Raw genomic sequence first — 17,555 nt, 5'->3', positions numbered from 1 at the left:
ACTAGCACAGCTGGAAAAGGGAACGAGTCTTGAAACCACGTGACCTTTATATTAGATGAAATTGGTGCATTACAGAAAAAGGTGATTTCAAAAGGCTGTACCTATACTCCTATTGCTCTGAAGCAGAAAGTCCTACAACATCAGGATGCACTGCACACAGTGCCTGCCAGGCTGTCCCAGGGCCACTGCTGTTATGGGTGCTTTCCATGGGGCTCCTGCTCTTTGTGGTGAGTTCATGGAACACAGCTTTGTTTGGGAGACAATGATGCACAAGGGGGTCAAACACCGAAATCTTCTATTCATTTAGGACAATGAACCTGGACCCTGTAGTCTGCAATACCCCAAAACTGAATGCTGAATATCTCCAGGAGAAGCAGTGTCAGTGGTGCTGTTCTGTGCCAGTAAATTCAGTGTATAATTTGTATTCAGAGCTGGTACAATATTACATCCATGAAGAAAACTGAGTCTAGTATACCAAAGCTAAAGATAACTGATGTACAATAAGTATGCGTCACTGAAGGCTCTCGACACAATAACGTTATGGTTTCATAACGTTGCACCTTCTACTACTGCACTCCTGCATCCCTGTCACAAAACATAATGTTTCTTTATAACTAAGCTACAAAAGCAAATCACTCTAATCACATCAAATCAGAATATGAACAATATACATTATTTGGCTAGTTACAAATATATTGACGCTGAATGTATTTTACACAGCATATATACAATATACTGTATATATACAATGGCATGTGGTATGAAGGTGTCCATTATTGTATAGAGCCATAGGAGACAGGCCTGGTTCCTGGAACATGCACAGGAGAACAGAGCCCTTTCCATTCAGCACCATATATCAAGCCAAAACTAAAATACTGTGTGTGAGAGTGTTGTGAATACGTCAAACAGGAAGTACCTTTGGTGAAACAGTACAAAGGGTGAGTCTTTTAAAGTTCATGTTTAGTGATGGAGAAGAGAAAACTGATTTCTTGCTCTGATATGACAAATAAAGACACTTGTCCTTGTGAACAAATATGTAGATATGGGTCCATATTGTTGGATAAGACTAAACACCCACTGAATAGCATTTAAATGAATGACGGAATGAGCACAACAGGGACAGAGTTACAGTATTGGGACATACATGTTGGACCATACCAAAAAATAGCGACGGTACAAAGTCCCTTTGATATTCAGTATTTTCTGCAACTTAGATTTTCACTCTAAGCCATTTCAAATGGGTTTTAAAGGTAAATAAACATGACCAAACTCTACAATGCAATGTATTCCTGCAAAGACCACATATTTTATTCTACAGCATTTATGATCTCTCATTACATTTAAGGATGTTGATCTTTCAACTTACCTCTACTGGCTTAGTTTTTTGTTTTGTCTAGAGAATACGTTTCCATCTCTTTTATGGTGTACAAAGCTTGCAGCTCGTTTGTCCTCATTGGAATCATCAACTTCATCCCAAAAGTCAATAAATAAAAAAGAAATTGAGCACAACAAAGTTTGTTACGGCACAGCAACTTTAATTTTGTTTCCATCAGTATGCACCTGCCACACAGACCTCCCACCAGACATCACTTGCTGCTACAGAGCGAGCCACACCGGCTGCAGAGTCTCTCTCTCTCTCTCTCTCTCTCTCCTAGCTGCTGCTGTCACGAAGCAGTAGCGGCTGCTTCCTCCTCTCTACGCTGTTGGGTCAAATTCCGCAACTCTATATTCCGCCTCCAGCAGCGCCGCATATCTGATTCCAACATTACACCAGGAACCCGGATTTCTTTCAAATAGGTCGGTACTTTTATTTATTTTAGCATCGGCTCCTCCATCCACAGAGGCTGGAAACCTGGTGTTGTGGTTCTTCTTACTCGGTGGAATCAGCAGCTCCAATCCTCAAAATAAGTAAATAAATAAGGGAGCAACTGAGCACAGTGAAGTTTGTTGCAGCGAGGCGATGTCAGTTCTGTCCGCGTGAGTGTGCCACACATCGCACCAGTCATCACTGAGCACTGGTATGTGCAGCGGAGCGAGCGTATTACGCAGTATGGCTGCAGGGCCACTCTCTCGGCTGCAGCTGTAACTAAGCTCCAGCGGTGGCATCGTCTTCTATATAGTGTCGTATCTGATTCACAGCTCTGCGTTTGTTTGGCACAAGACAGTTATAGTTCCAACATTTTATCATGAAACTACGTCTCTGTTAATAGTAATTGATACATTTCCTTGTATAAACTAGAAGGGCGAAGGCCCAACAGTCCTCTTTAATTCGATCAACCCGCACCATATTTCCACACACTAACAAGTATCAGTCTCCTGGATTCAAAAAAAATTACAAATTCATGCATATGTGTATATATGGTCTGGAAATTCTATGAAATTCCTCTCGCAATGTAAAAGAAAGTGAAAGAACTCTATTTGGTAGTTTTTGCATAATCCTGTTGACAATCAAACAAACAAACAGGTAACAAATAGACGGCAGAGTTTATGGAGTTTATCTTTCGAATATAAAGAATGCAGCATGTGATCTTCTGGTCAGACGCGTTCACAACAACAGAAACATCTCCGGAGCGTGTAGGTGAGGGGCGGTGCAGCAGGAGGCAGGACATATCGTATGAAGTCCTCTGCATAGATCCCATACATTTGTTCAACCCCAGCATCGGCCCTCATCTCTAAAAGCTCTCAAATCTTGTTGTCTTTCCAAGGTGACATCGTTGTCTGTCTTCTATGTGTATGACATCTTTTTCAGCTATTTGTGATTTGAGATATTTGCATTCTTTTCATTAGTTTTTTTCAGTTTGGCGTTGCATGTTAAAAATGAGGCATCATCAACATGCCCACATGCTTGCGGTGAATCCTCCAGAGAATCTCCTGCTGTGTTCTCACATCGGCTCATTCGGACATTATCCAGAGTTTTAACTAGGGGGGAGGGAGAGACTCCAGAGAATCTCCACAGCAACTGTCTCGGACATTGGTTCTGACATGCAGCCCCTCTGGATCATTTCAGGAGATTAACAGCATGTCTGAAAGCAGCTCGACAGTCAGGGACCGAGCAGCAATAAGGCTTAAGTAAGCCAGGTATGGAAGGCAAATATATTTTAAATACATGAAAACAAATGTATTTTGAAATTCTTAACAAAAGTCACAAATAACGAAGTCCAATATTCAATTCATATTCTGCTCTTTAACTGCTCAATGCTCTGCCGCACTCACCAGCAAATCACTTTGTCAGACTAACCTCTTTCATTTGATCCATTATTAATATTAAAATATTGGTTATAGCAGCTTTAAGCAGCATTGTCTGTGTTTGGAAGTGCCTGGTTCCTTTTATGGGTAAACAGGGTCATAAATATCTAAAGTGGTGCCACATCACTGATGTCTTATCACCTCATTTATCCACAAGAGTTTTATACTTTTAAGGAGAAACCAAAACAACAGCATGCAGTGGTTTTTGCTCACTAAACCAACCCTGCCGTGCATGTTGTGAATAATGAACTGTCTGTTTCTACAAGGTTGTCCTGCAATATTGGATGGAGTACATTGTTTATTGAATTCAAAGTTTGTGTCGTTTAGTATTTTGGGCATCTATTACATGATGTTTGTTGTCTACTGAAATGCACATGTTTTTAACATGATAGACAAATTACCCAATCATTATGTTTTATTGAGTTAAGAGCACTTAAACATTGTGAAACGTCCTGCCCCAGTCTGGTTTGTAAAGATGGTTCAGGGCATCCTGACGTTCAGCATCACACTCGCACACGCTCACCCTCTGTTACCATGGCTACAACTGTGTTTACAGCTGATCAGGAAGCCCCTGGGCGAGGGGCATGACATTTCGGACACATGCTCTAAGTGGTTGACTAAACACAAAGGAGTGGGCCAGATGACCAATCAGAGCAGACAGGGCTTTTTGGAGGCAGGCCAAAAAGCCAAAATGGAGCATTTCAGACAGAGGGTAAACAGTGGGGCTGCAGCCGTGAACAGTGCCGGACAAATAATGTGTATTTTGAACATTACAGAATGTAAAACTATTCAAGCAGACCCCCAAATAAAGATTATGAACCTTTAAATGACCAAAATATGACCACTTTCAACTCCACCCATGAATTGAGTGAAACAAAGTTGTTTTGTAGAGGTTACAGAACACCCAGCGGCAAATATGTGATGCATGTGCTGTATACAACACTTTGACCCAAACTGTGAGAACAAGTGAAGGAGAAAACCAACAAAACAATGTTTTAGTGCTGTGACGCTCACAGGGCTTTGTGCACTTACACTATATCCTGAACCGGCTCAGACTGCTCCGGGAAGTTATGGCCTGTTGAGCATCTATTAATTTGCATCTGCACTCATGTTGACAAGAATCACCACCAGGTTTACTGCCCTGATTGTTTCATCTGTTGGGGCAGGGGAGTGAAATGAGACACGATTAATTCCTGTGAACCAAAATCCACCCTGTCCATTAATCTTGTAATTGTAACAGAACACAGCCGCGGAGGCAGCGGTGGCAGCTTGTCAAGTGGGGGAATGTGAAGTGAAGGAGATTCAGCCGTGCTACAGATTGACTGAACACACCGCTGATCTTCCTAAACATGCTGTAGTTCATCACTTGTGTTTTCAAAGTTTTATGATGCTGGATATCAGATTCAATATATGGACAAACAAAATTTACATACACCACATCCATTCTGCAAACACGTGCACATACTTTCATAAAGCAATGCCTACAAGTGAGTAATAATTTCATCATTAGTTATAACTTTATTGTTTTGTCTACAAAAATTTACTATAATGTGCAGAATATTAACTTTTAATGACTGTAATCTATATAGTTGAATTACAGCGAATTACTTCAAACTAAGCAGATCTGTCTGGGGGCCAAATGAAGTGCTTTAGCTAATTTGGTCTAAGTTGGACATGTGATGATCAACTGTATATACAACGATGGATGATATGTCAGTTATGCAAAAGTGAAGCCAAAGCACCTTGATTGCCCTCTGGTGGCTTGCAGCAGTATAGGTTATTAAGCCATGTAAGTGGATGGGACATGGTCTAAACTGAACAGTCAAACTATGCCATATACATTTCTTTCATTCTAGCTAGTCCATTCCACACTGATGTATGTCTACATGTTTGAATTAGTACTTTATGATAGAATAAAAACGGGGTAAAACTTTACGATTGGCAGTGTGACTCCCGATTGGTCAACCTTGTTTATCCTCGGCACCTCACTACCACAGCTCCACCCCCCCGTGGCTGCAGCACAGACTCTGACTCCAAAAGGCGATGGCAAAGGCGCTTGATCCGGGGTTCAGAACACATCTGCCCTGTCTCTTTGATATTGCTGTATTTTGCATGTCAATATATCAATGGGTGTTTTTCCCCAAGCTACTTTTTTGCCCAAGATGGCAATGTTGATATCCAGGATACAGTTCGATCAGTGCATCCATGTGTCCAAGCATGAGGAGAACAAGCTGTGGCTAAAAAACATCTCTCACACGACCATCTAAAGTGTGGGAGTATTTCAGAACCAGTCGTGCAATGTAAGTTCTGCACACATCATGTCACAGCATCATCAGGATCACCATCTCCAGGAGCCTGTTCCTAGGTAACTAATAGCCCAGCACTGCTGCTTATATGATGATTTCCTTAGTTTACTTGAACAGTGTATGTATGTATGCCAAGAACATGGACTTAACACTTGATACCGTCCGTAAGTAGTTTCAGTGTCAAGTGTGAAGGCTCTTTGAGCATTTCAAAAGAAAACAGCAGCTAGTGAAACCGCAAACGCCTCATTCCAAACAGGCATGTTTACAAAGGGCACTGTAATATTGCTATGAATCCGAGACATCACTAGCTTGTCACTAGCAAACTTAAATACATTTACCTTTTAATAGAGCAAAGGAAAGGTAATTATTACACCATAACCTACCTACTCAGGCCAGATAAACCGTACATAAACACGTCAGTGGATTATTCCACATGCACAAATGAATGTTTCTCCTGGAGATATGTTGGGCTTTAAAGTACAATACATCAACATATTTTATATAATTACAGCTCTGCAGTTTAAACTTTGTATCTACATGTAAATGTGACAAACAACATAAGTTATATCTTTTCATGTATACCTTGATTAACTAAATTTAATAAATAAATTCCCTGATGTGTGTAATGAATAAATTAATAGTTAAAAATAAGTTCGTTTTTTTTTTCTAAACAGCTAATGCTAAAGATTGTGTTAAAATAAAGTGCTACAAATCTTGGGTATATAAAAATAAAAGAGTTGATTGTTATTTTTTGTATTAATTAATTGTGTCTCATTGTAATCAGGTTTGGTTAAATAGTGTTCAACCTGTGTCATTATTGTGCAATGGTTTACAGTGCAGTTGATGTACACAATAGATATGCCGCTGACACTGCCGTATTGTGCCATCCACAAGCGTCTCAAAACTGTCAATTGTAAGAAAAGATCTTGGGAAAACAAACCAAAAATGTTTACATTTTTTATGAAAGTATTTTGCTTTCTCTTTGAAGTTTAATTATCAGCGGCATCCTAAAGTCTTAGTCTGACATCAAACTCATATTTTATCACTTCCTGTTAGGGTAGAGTATAGAAACTTCAAAAATAAAATACCATTGGGACTATAGACAACAAGTGTGTAAAATGTCCTATATGTGTGATATGTACTCCATGTAGCTGATGAAGATAAATCACTACTAAATAATAGCTGAAAATGAACATAGTTTGACTGAATCATATGCTTTGAAAGGAGCAATTTCTTCATGGAAACAGCAGCGCCACAGAAAACCGTGTCCTCTGTGGATCACCCCGAGGAACTGGAACGTGGCTTTGAAAAAGGACACGCTGTTGTCGAGTCTTTCAAATGTAATTTTCTGATGCTCTGAGCAACGCAAACAAAACTCAAGTCACCTACCTTGTTTTGCAGCTGAAGGATAAATCTCACAGACGCACAAAACCAAAATTATCTGCATGGGTAGATACCACAAAGGGTAGGTGATGAATTATGTTGTTTTCGAATTTGAGTGAAGTGACCCCTGAAAGAGACAGTGTTGTCATGACAAATCCGAGGCCTCATTTATAACCGTAGCAGGCGGACAAAGCGGGGCCTGAAAGACGCAAACGCCACCAAACATGCAAAATCTGGGATCTCTAAAACCAAAAACCTGACGGCACCTGTACGTGACACATGCATACACATGTTTATGAAACAGGGGAAGTTAGTGATGCAGGTGGTGAAGTGGTAAACTGAAGCATGATTGTAGAAATGAAATATTATTAATTATTTGATGCATCATTATGATGATCATAGTAATGCCTCTCACACAATTTCACCAAATATCGCATTCAAACCATTATACGCAGTATAGTCTCATGTCATATATCTCATATGGTTACAGCATTATAACATAAAGCCATGCGTTGGATTTCTTTATTTTCATCATTATTTATTTATAAACAGTCTTTGAATGGTTCTACTTATACTACCTGTGTATTCTGTATGTGATTAAATGATATGTCCTCTGCACCCTGAATCTCCTATCAAAGCAAAGCGCCAGGTGTTTCCCAGAGAGTGTGATTTGTCATCTGCTGGTGTGTAGGCCGCTATATCATAGGAAAAGTCCCACAGTTTCCACCGCAGGCGCTTGTGTCACGCTCATCACGTTTGACAGCTGTTCAAACTTCACCGCATCTGCTTATTTGGAGGGAAAAGTCTGCTGCTATCATTAGCACATTCACAACATTGCCATATTGCCCATTTCTGCATCTGTTCTCAGAAGTAAACTGTAACTGATGGTATTATCTAAAGCCGTGATTCAATAATCTTGGCTAATCCTGTGGGACTTCTTAGAACTGGATGTTGTAGGACTGAACACTTGCTGTGCTCTTGGAAAAGTAAGGAGCCTTAGAGTCTAGAGTTGAAATCATGGTGTGCAGGATAAAACTGTGTTTTGGGATTAGGGATATTTCATTTGGAGAATTAATGAACATACTCGGCAGAAACGGAGGAAACTTTTTGTATGCTCGCATAAAGACGAACACAATATCAAAACTATGAACGATTGGGACTGAAATAGGTGCTTTTATCAGGAAAACTTAAAGATTATTCCCATTAAACACAAAGAGCAGCATTGCAGTGTGACGGCGATTTAAATGCATGCTTGTTTAGGGGATGCGCTAGATTGGACAGCTCTATTGTGTTTGGAATGGGGCTAAGTTTAGACCGGAGGAACGCTAAGGTCATAAGAAGCTTTGGGGTGAAAAGAAAACACACACACACACACACACACACACACACACACACACACACACACATACAAACACACACACACACCACCTCCTACCCTCCATCCCTTATTCCTTCACACTTTGCTGCAAACCCTGCCATTTCAGAGATTTATAAATAGTATTAAGCCTGTTCTTGGCTCTCTCGTCGTTATGGGCCGCTCAGTTTGAGTGGCGGTTGTCACAGACAATTTCTATCATACTTTTATAGAAAAAGGCCGTTCACCGAGGAGTAGAAAATTCCCTTTGAGGAGGCAAAGTCTCGGTTGAAAGAAAATTGCGCGAATGCAGATCTATTTTGGCAAGTAAATGTAGTAAAAGGCATAAATATTCCAGCGTTGCCAAAGGTCTGCAAATGTTTCTGGATGATTCTGAGTGTTAGGATAACGATAAGTAAGGTTTCATAACCAGCAGCAATTCTAACCTCCTTTATATTACTTTACATCTCATGATTTATGCATTTGCTGGTGGTTACTCCCACAAGCATGCAGAGGAAAAAAGTTTCCTGGATTATATAAACTAACCTATGGCATGTGGCTTTTATAAATCATTAACTGCAAGTTTGTCTAGTTTTCTAGTCTTTTCCTGCTTGTCCTGTTCACCCGTAATTCTGATGCGTAGCCAGCAGGAGAGAGCGGAATCAAGCCACAGTGATGTATTAATCAAACACTGTGGCGAGACACGTCGTGTGTCTAATTGCGACGGAGGTATTACAAATCCTAGACAATGCTGTAATGTATATTTTAGTGTTCAGTTGGAAGAGCTTAGGCAGTGGCTCAATGCACAATCTGACAGGCATCCGGGAATAGCATCAAAAAAAGGCAAATCCCTTTTCGACTCAGAACTGGGAGGAACAAATGATGTAATTGTCAGAAAATGTCTCGAGTCTGAAGCTTTGTGTTGCGAAGAAGTTCTCCATTCATTCTGACAGAGAAGTAATATGTATACACATACTGCAATAACTAAGAAATAGCCCCGACTCTGGGAAGCTGTGCTCAGTACGTGGAGCCCTTTGCCCCCTGGTCCATGAGATGCCCTAAGATCGAACACATACTCTAAAGACACCTCCTCTGCTTCGCTTCTTTTCAACTCTTTCTGCCTCCAAGCTTCAGAAACAACACACACGATTTCACTGCTTACATCAACACCTCACACTTGCTGTAAAGGCACGACGAAGAGGGTTTGACATGATCACACAGGAGATCTTTTAAGCAGCGAGGTGCACCCTTTTTGCGTAATGGTTTGTAATGAGTCTGAAACATAGCGTGTTGGTTTTGCACCACAGGCCCCTTACATTTGCTTGCTTCTGGCAGTTTCGAGGATGTTGCTGGTGTTCTCGCAGCAGAAAATGGTCCAAGTCTGGATCCACTGATTAGGAATACGAGAAACCGTGAACAAGTTTTTATGCTTCACCAACAGATAACATGATGAAGAAAATTAGGATTGGTTATAGATTTAAAAAAATAATGCCAAAATGTCTTCTTCTTTGCTACAGTAGATGCATGTCCCCGACCAGACATTTGCTAAGCCCCTCACCTGGTACACTTTCTAACATACATTGTGTTTACACAACAGAGCAATGGTAGACTAACCAATCAGCACGTGTGTTCCTTTGTGAACACATATCCTAACAAAAGCAGTTTCAGGTAGATTCTAGGTAACTAGTTAAGATATCCTTACTCCTTTAGGCTATGACTGAAATTACTCTTTAATAAATTGTCCACATCTGCCATTTGTCTGAAAGTTGAGTGTGTAAATGTATCTGCTTTGTAGTGCCCTTACAAAATCCCATGATGGAGTCATGTCAGTGGTATTCACCATATTTTCTGCGAACAATCCCAAAATGCAACACACTACATTATATGGATGTAGAAATTACCACAGGATCCCTACACCTTTCTGAGACGATGACGCAAAATGATTGACGATTATTAAGGTTCTGAAATCTCACTCCGACTGCGTGAACACAACAAGACCAGGAAAATACAAAAAAATAATAATGACAAGTCAAACATACTCAGCTGCAACAGGAGAGAAGAAAGCAGAGAAAAATGAAAAGAGAAAAAAAGGTCTTCAACTCCCTTGGATTCTGAATCACCGCTCTCCCCCAATTCAAATCACTTGCTCTTTGGTAAAAGGACCCAGCCCTGCAAGGAGCGGGGGTGGTGATACCCCTAATGAAGATGAATATTCAGCGGCTTTAGAACAGCTCCTGGAAGGCTGCCAGGCCCGCACTTGCTGTTCCAGTCAAATTGGTGGCACGGCAAGGGGGTGGAGGGAAAGGGCCCGACACACTGGCTAAAGTGAGGAAGTTGGGTGGTGGGGAAGGGGCAGTGGAGACGACTGGGGTGGCAGATAGACAAGGAAAGCATATGTGCTTGTGTGCTCCTGTGGCAAATGAGGAGAAAGTGATGCAGACATTGTGCTCATAAGCAAAGTCCAGTGTCAGAGAGGTAAGTCTGTTGTGGAAAACAGATGCAGTAATGCATAGGTGGGACTCTGAAATCTTTTTTTTTTATGTGATAACATGATATATTGGCTTTATTATAAGACTAGTTGATAGAAATATAGGAATAGTCTGACTAATAAAGAATAGGAGATAACACAAAGCCATAAGAAATATATTATATTTCTGACAATGGAATTATGCCTCTCTAGACGAAGACACAAATCTCTTTCAGACACTCGTGAGTGCTTCTTTTATACTTCCACTGATGCGTGCCATGTTATCTAACAGAAGGTAAAGAACATTTTGAATAAATCACACAAAGGAAATCAATTGTGAGCACAGGGGGAAACAATCATTTACTCTCCTAAACGATCAGACCACTAGAGTTCTACAAGCAAACCCAGCTTCTTCATGTAATCGGTTCCAGACTAGATATACTTTTGACCACTGTGTTCATCTGGAAGGAAAGTGAATCAGTTGACAATCAAGCATTAATGACTGACTAACAAATGTGATTTTTGTTTTATAGAGGTCAAGCATTTTAGCAATTTCATGTTACTACAGGAGGGAAGTGTAGGCACGTGTGTACTATATAGTCATAGCAGGAACTCATATGTTAAGACAGGAAGTTCATTAAAAAATAGGAGAAGGTAGCAGTGGTTTTTCGAGTGCTTTCTCCCTCTCTCTCCCACAAAAATCTTTACTTCTCTGACAGTTCATCAATCATTTTTAGGCTAATCATATTACTGATGACCATTTTCTGCAGCAAACCCAGTGTAGGAAGACACAGCTGACAGCAGCAGCAGCAGCCCAGCACATGCCTGCGGATTCAGAAAACTAGCCGTCATGCACAGGTGAGCTTAGAGTCACCCCTGATCTCAGAGGTCTGTCAACTCATTCGCGCTTGTCATATCGTCTGGTCGATTCGACTGTTCATGGCAGAGGCCGAAACGACTCTCAGGGTCATCGGGAAATGTTCTGGTGCTCCAGACGGGCTGTTGGCCACTACATATGACAGTGATAGTGACACCATTAAACAAGGTACTACATCTGTGAAACAAATGTGACAGAATCTGTTTTTTTTTCTATTCTAACAATAACTGCTTTGTAGGTAAACCAGTGCTCTGTGGTTGATCATTGTTTAAGTAGGCAACTATGTTGGAATATGCACCGTAACCATGACTCCCCTGACAGCAAAATGAACACCAACAGGATGCTGGATCAACCAACCTGCGTGCAGCACACGTGGACTACAATATGTGTTTCTGAGACTTGAGAGGAGCACACTTGGGTCTTTTTCCGGTCTCTCACATTTACCCATAATACACCACTCTATATAAGCTTAAAACACATAAGCAAGATTTCAACTTGTAGAAGATCTGATGCCCAATTCCCTTTTATGACTAAATACAAGAGCTTTCTTAGTCACACCGGTTGAAAAACTCGAAAATGAGCCCTGAGTTTCACTAAATATATAACAATAAAAGTAAAAAAATAATTACGTATCAAAATGTTCTAATATGTCTGTACCTATGCACACTTATGTTTTTACATTATAATCATTCTAGAGAAACCTTCTTTATAAGCCCTTAAAAAAACAATTATTAAATTATCAGGTTTATTATCAAATTGCCATATGCAGTGAAAAAGTAGTATTTATATTTTTGAAGGTTTGGGTTGTCTCCATATTTTTTCCCTTTGCTCTCTGTTATTGAAAACACTCTCTGACCTTTGTTCGTGCACACAGACCTTGTTTAACCGCAGCCAGCAGCCTCGCTTTTGAGGGAACCAACTTGTGAATAATTAAGAGACGGTGAGGAATATATCTTTATCAATTTCTGTAAAAAGACATCATTGTAGACCAAAAATCTTTAAAAAAATGATGATCCTTATATGTGAGTAAAGTTTGATAATGCTGCGCTGGAGAGCAGCTCCACGCCATGTGCTGTCACAGTTCAGGGTACCTTTGGCCGCGGCTGCAAGCTCCCTCCTATTGCCAGGTGGAGAGGGGAGATGGAGAGCGCCGCCGGCGATTAGCAGCGCTGACTATTGGGAGTGAAAAGAGAAGAAATGTGGGGCAGCTTTGCCACCCGTTTGAAGTAGAGACAGCTTGTTTGTGAAGTGGAGGCCGAGTGCTTGGCTTTCAAGTCCTGCTCTCATGTGACCTAGGGAGACCTCGACTTCATAAACCATATTGACTATATAGTCTGAAAAAAAAAAAAACACTGACACAATCTATTCCAGCACTTATGGTGCTCGGACGCCTGGAGCTTTATGAAGTGAGATGAATGACAGAGCGCTGGGAGCTTCAAGGCCAGCCCCTCGACACGACTTACTAACGGACAGACATTAAAATGTTCCCAAGCATTGGCTCATTACCTGAGTAAAAAATAAGAAGTGTTTTAGCGAATGATGTGACAGTTAATTTCAGGCTGCATAACAACACCAGCGCTGTGACATTTTGCTCACAAACTATATTGTCACACTCCATCAGCACTTACCCCATGATCCTGTAAACGATTGTGTGATTAAACGTGAATTAAAAGTGAAACCATGAAATTGCAAGTCCTCCCACCACCACCTCCTCTAAAGTTGAAATCTTGTGCTCTTAACGGGACTTTTTTGACACAACTGCTGATCCAGCTCTCAGGGATGAGGGCTTGAGAGACTTAGACGTTTTTTTGTCGCCTCTGCATTTCTTGGGAGGGAATTGGCAGATTATTTGGTCAACCTCGATCAGTTCCACCACAGCTTAGGGGGATACATGCCCGCTGACTAATATTGCCCAGAAATCCATCAAAGTCAGAGGGCTTGTCCCCCTTTTAAGACCTGTGTGTTCCAATCAAGTGCTCAGCGAGTCAAAGCCGCCGCAAACAGAGGCCATATTCCGCCTGCAAGTGACACTGGCAGATCCCGATGAAAATAAATTATGCTGCCTCTGAGCATGGAAGTACCTACTGTAATGTTATGTGAGATGACAGTTCACTCTAATCTTCAAAGCCCTCCTATAACGTGATGCGGCTTCCTCTACTGGTTTAACGTCCTCAAAATAAAAAAGTTAAGTTGCTTTTCTCAAGAGTTTCGGTGTAGACACTAAAATGTCCTTCCCTGTCACGGAGTTTGCCTGTTATACATCATAGGTTGTGTGAGTATGCGGTCATGCATCCTGCATTTCTAGAAGAGTGAATGCAATTAGGAAAAATATAATAAACACAGAGAGCCATGGTGTAGTTGTAGTGTCACTCCCAAAATAAAATAAAAATGAAATAACAATTTAACAAAATACAGAAACACTTCCATCAGCTAATAAAGACCAGTTCTTCCAGATGATTGGTCGGAGGCATTACTCAGGCGGATGACGTCAAAAACCCACCTTGTTTGGAAAGGTGTCTCAAACTGATGAAGTCCACTCATGCAGACAAACAGGGACCAAGTGTTTTGCCAATTTTAAAAATATAAAATGACAATTAGAATTGAAATGAAAGCTGAAATTGATCTTCAACACAAAAAATAAATCAAAGCACAATGTTATTTTCATGAGACTCCTTCCAGGAATTTGTTACACAACACACATGTTTCATATACATTCATATTCCAAATTTGATTTGTTTTGTTGTTTTGTTAAGCAGTAATTTTGTACATAGGGCGTCCATCGCTCCTCTCTTCAAAGGTTTTTCTGCAGTTGTCTCAATCACAGTATACATTCTTAGTAGTATTTTACAATATGGTGCACATCATTGAAAGAAGATTCTTATTTACAAGTGAGACACAAATCAGTATAATGATTGGAGGAGGAATTGTTTATAAGTACTTCCTGAATAATGCAGAATAAAAAGATATTACAGTGTATCAGTGAATCATTCAGTGATAATGAGTTGATGATTATCTGTTGAATGAGTCATGAAGAAAGTGGTGAAAAAGTGAATTCACTGGTATGTACTGGGACTATTCAGAAACTATTATCAATCAATCATAAGCTTGTTGCGGGTTAATTTCTCACTTGTTCCTGAGCAACTCCTCACAGTTCTGCTGACAGGTTGTTTTCTGCTACTTGTGGACAACTCTCAGTTGCTTTGAGCTTTGTATTGTAGCAGAATGGTGACCATCAGCTGCACAGTTGTATACTATCTGCTTTCAGTCGACCTCATTTATCCACGGGAAAGACACTACATATTTAAAGCCTGTTTATAATTGCTATGTATTATGGATTTGGGACACAGCTTAAATAAACATACACGACGACCTAACAGTGTTATGTATAAATATTTAACATCATAGGATGATTTCAAGCCTCTAAGTAACGTTATGAAACTTCCTGTTGAATCAGACTTAACCAAAGCAATATTCATCAATGGACACTAACATGTAAATAAAGCTAAACTAACTTAATATCAAAACTACAACAATATTCCACCTTCCTGTTTTTGAATACGTATATTGTAATATAACAAGAATGGTTTAGATTTGTCTGTATTGAAATAGGCAAAAAAAGTTGACAGTATACTGGGCAGCATGGTGGTGCAGTGGTTGTAGCGCTGTGGCCTCCCAACAAGAAGGTTACCCTTCTTTGCTGTTTGCCTTATTGTCTGCCCTTTTCCACACAGGTGGTTCAAGATCCAGTTCGCAGCCAGTGCCTTTCTCAAACCAATTCTTTGTGTTACAAATGTCAGAGAACTCTGTCGAATAGTTGTTCGCCTCTGGCACCAGAGAAAAAGAAAAACTTCTTGCATCACGGGCTGGGGGCAGGATTAATATACCATGAAAAAAAACAGAGCTTGTTTCATGTGTAGCCTGCAAAGAAGATTGAATGGTTTTGAAATAAAACTGTAAAAAGATGCAGTAGACAGCTATTGTTGATGTTGTACTTGAAGTCAGTGTGGGAAGGAAACCAGAAATGTATATGGTGATGTATACATTGATGTAGGTGGCTTTATGGTGACTCTGTAGCCCATGGAAAAAGGAAACTGGTTCTTAAAAGGTTCCCAAGTTGAACCAACTCCAAACCAGCCTTAGCACCAGCCCAGTGCTAGTGCAAGTCTGACCTTGATCAGAGAGGGGTATGTGTGGAGTTCTGTGTCTGTGTACGTTTTCTCTGGGTACTCCAGCTTCCCCCCCACAGTCAAAACACAAAACCAAACTAGGGTTAGGTTTATTAGAGACTCTAGAATAACCGTAGGTGACTGTCCAGGATGTATCCAGCCTCTCGCCCAATGTCAGCTGGGATTGGCTCCAGCCCCCTGCAAGCCTCGAAGGATAAGTGGTGTAGATACATTGAAAAAGTTTACTGGTTTTCTATGACCTTTAATTTGACAAAGCCTTTGGTTAAACAAAGAGCATACATCTTACTTTGTTTAGATTTAAATTATAATAGAAAGGGTAGTATTGCAGGCTGACAAATACATTTAAAATAGAAATGATGATTCAAGTTAAACTTCACTGTGTTTTATATATATATATACACTTGCCTTTCGGATATGTTAGCTATTCTCTTATTACCTCCAGCAAGTGTCAACGCACTGCTTTGCTCAGCAGGATGCCCGAGTGCACAGGCGTCAAGGCAAGGACACACATATTTTCAGTCTTTTCACACAGTAATTCAGCACAGGTCCCACGGGTTAGCTGTCTGCTCGTTTGTTAATGACAAGGATTTCAGGTAACCATCGATTTCCTGTGGCACTAATTAGGAGTAGACTCATCAAAACATTTACAACCTGTGTTAACTTTGCAATTGGTTTTTTTTCTTTCTCTCTTTCTCTTTTCATTTCCCTTTGATCGTGGTTTGGCCTTTCTCCTGACGAGGCGAGCGCTCATACGTCTATGCAGAGAGTGATCATGGAGAATAACGAGGATTCGAAGATACTCCACCCTCTCTGATCATCCGTCTCAAGTCAACAGTCACAATACAGCTATGTTAAATGCAAAAACTGACAGCTTAATGTGTTGTAGCCTTTTAATATGTTTCAAACTGCAACCAAGTGTTTACTTTTGCCTTTAGGCTAAGTTTGTTTATTAAATTTGGATTTACCCAAGTAAATAGAGAGAGAAGAATCAGTTTTACCCCCAAACAGTCCTGCACCTAAGGGGCAGCACAGTGTTACAGATGTAATATAAGTGAGAGATAATGATGGAAGACTCTTGGCTCTGATTCCAACTCAGCTGACTAAACTAGGAGGTATTTGAGCAGATGTTTCACATCCATTTAGAAGTGCAATCTGTATTAAAAGCCCAGTGCTTCTTTTTCCAAGCAGCAATATTGATCCACCCAACTGTGTGTGTTTGTGCCTGGTGCCAGGTCAAATATCTTTTCCTGGTGCCTGCTGATGTCCACAGTTGTTGCCTGATCCCAGCTCTCAAGGTGATGTGCTATAGTGTACTTGTATAACCTTAAAGGTACCATAATGTACAAAGTGAAAGCAGGTTGTTTACATATGTGTTAGTGTATGTATTATTATGATGTCACAACGCCAGGCAAGGACCTCAAACATGCCACCAGACCTACCATCCAAAGTTGCAGGGTTTGGTTTCCCATGTGTTTACCGGAAATCGGTTATATTATTATTTAAGCTCTTATTAGTGTTTGGGGTCGCCAGAAATATTTCTTGTTTATTTGATGTGTATCTTAATGTTATTCTTCAACCGATTTTTGGATCTTCTATTATCCGATAAATTGCAAATGAGTAAATCTAAATAGTCCCTAGGGTCCTCTGCAAGATGTGTGGATCATCCTGTATAACCAGAACGTTGTTTTTTAAAAGAATTGTCACTTTGAAAAAAAAAAATTTCATTCAGCAGAGA

This window comes from Hippoglossus hippoglossus, chromosome 3, assembly GCF_009819705.1.
Source record: "Hippoglossus hippoglossus isolate fHipHip1 chromosome 3, fHipHip1.pri, whole genome shotgun sequence".
In the NCBI taxonomy this organism is placed as follows: domain Eukaryota; kingdom Metazoa; phylum Chordata; class Actinopteri; order Pleuronectiformes; family Pleuronectidae; genus Hippoglossus; species Hippoglossus hippoglossus.
Note: the sequence above shows the minus strand (reverse complement) of the source record.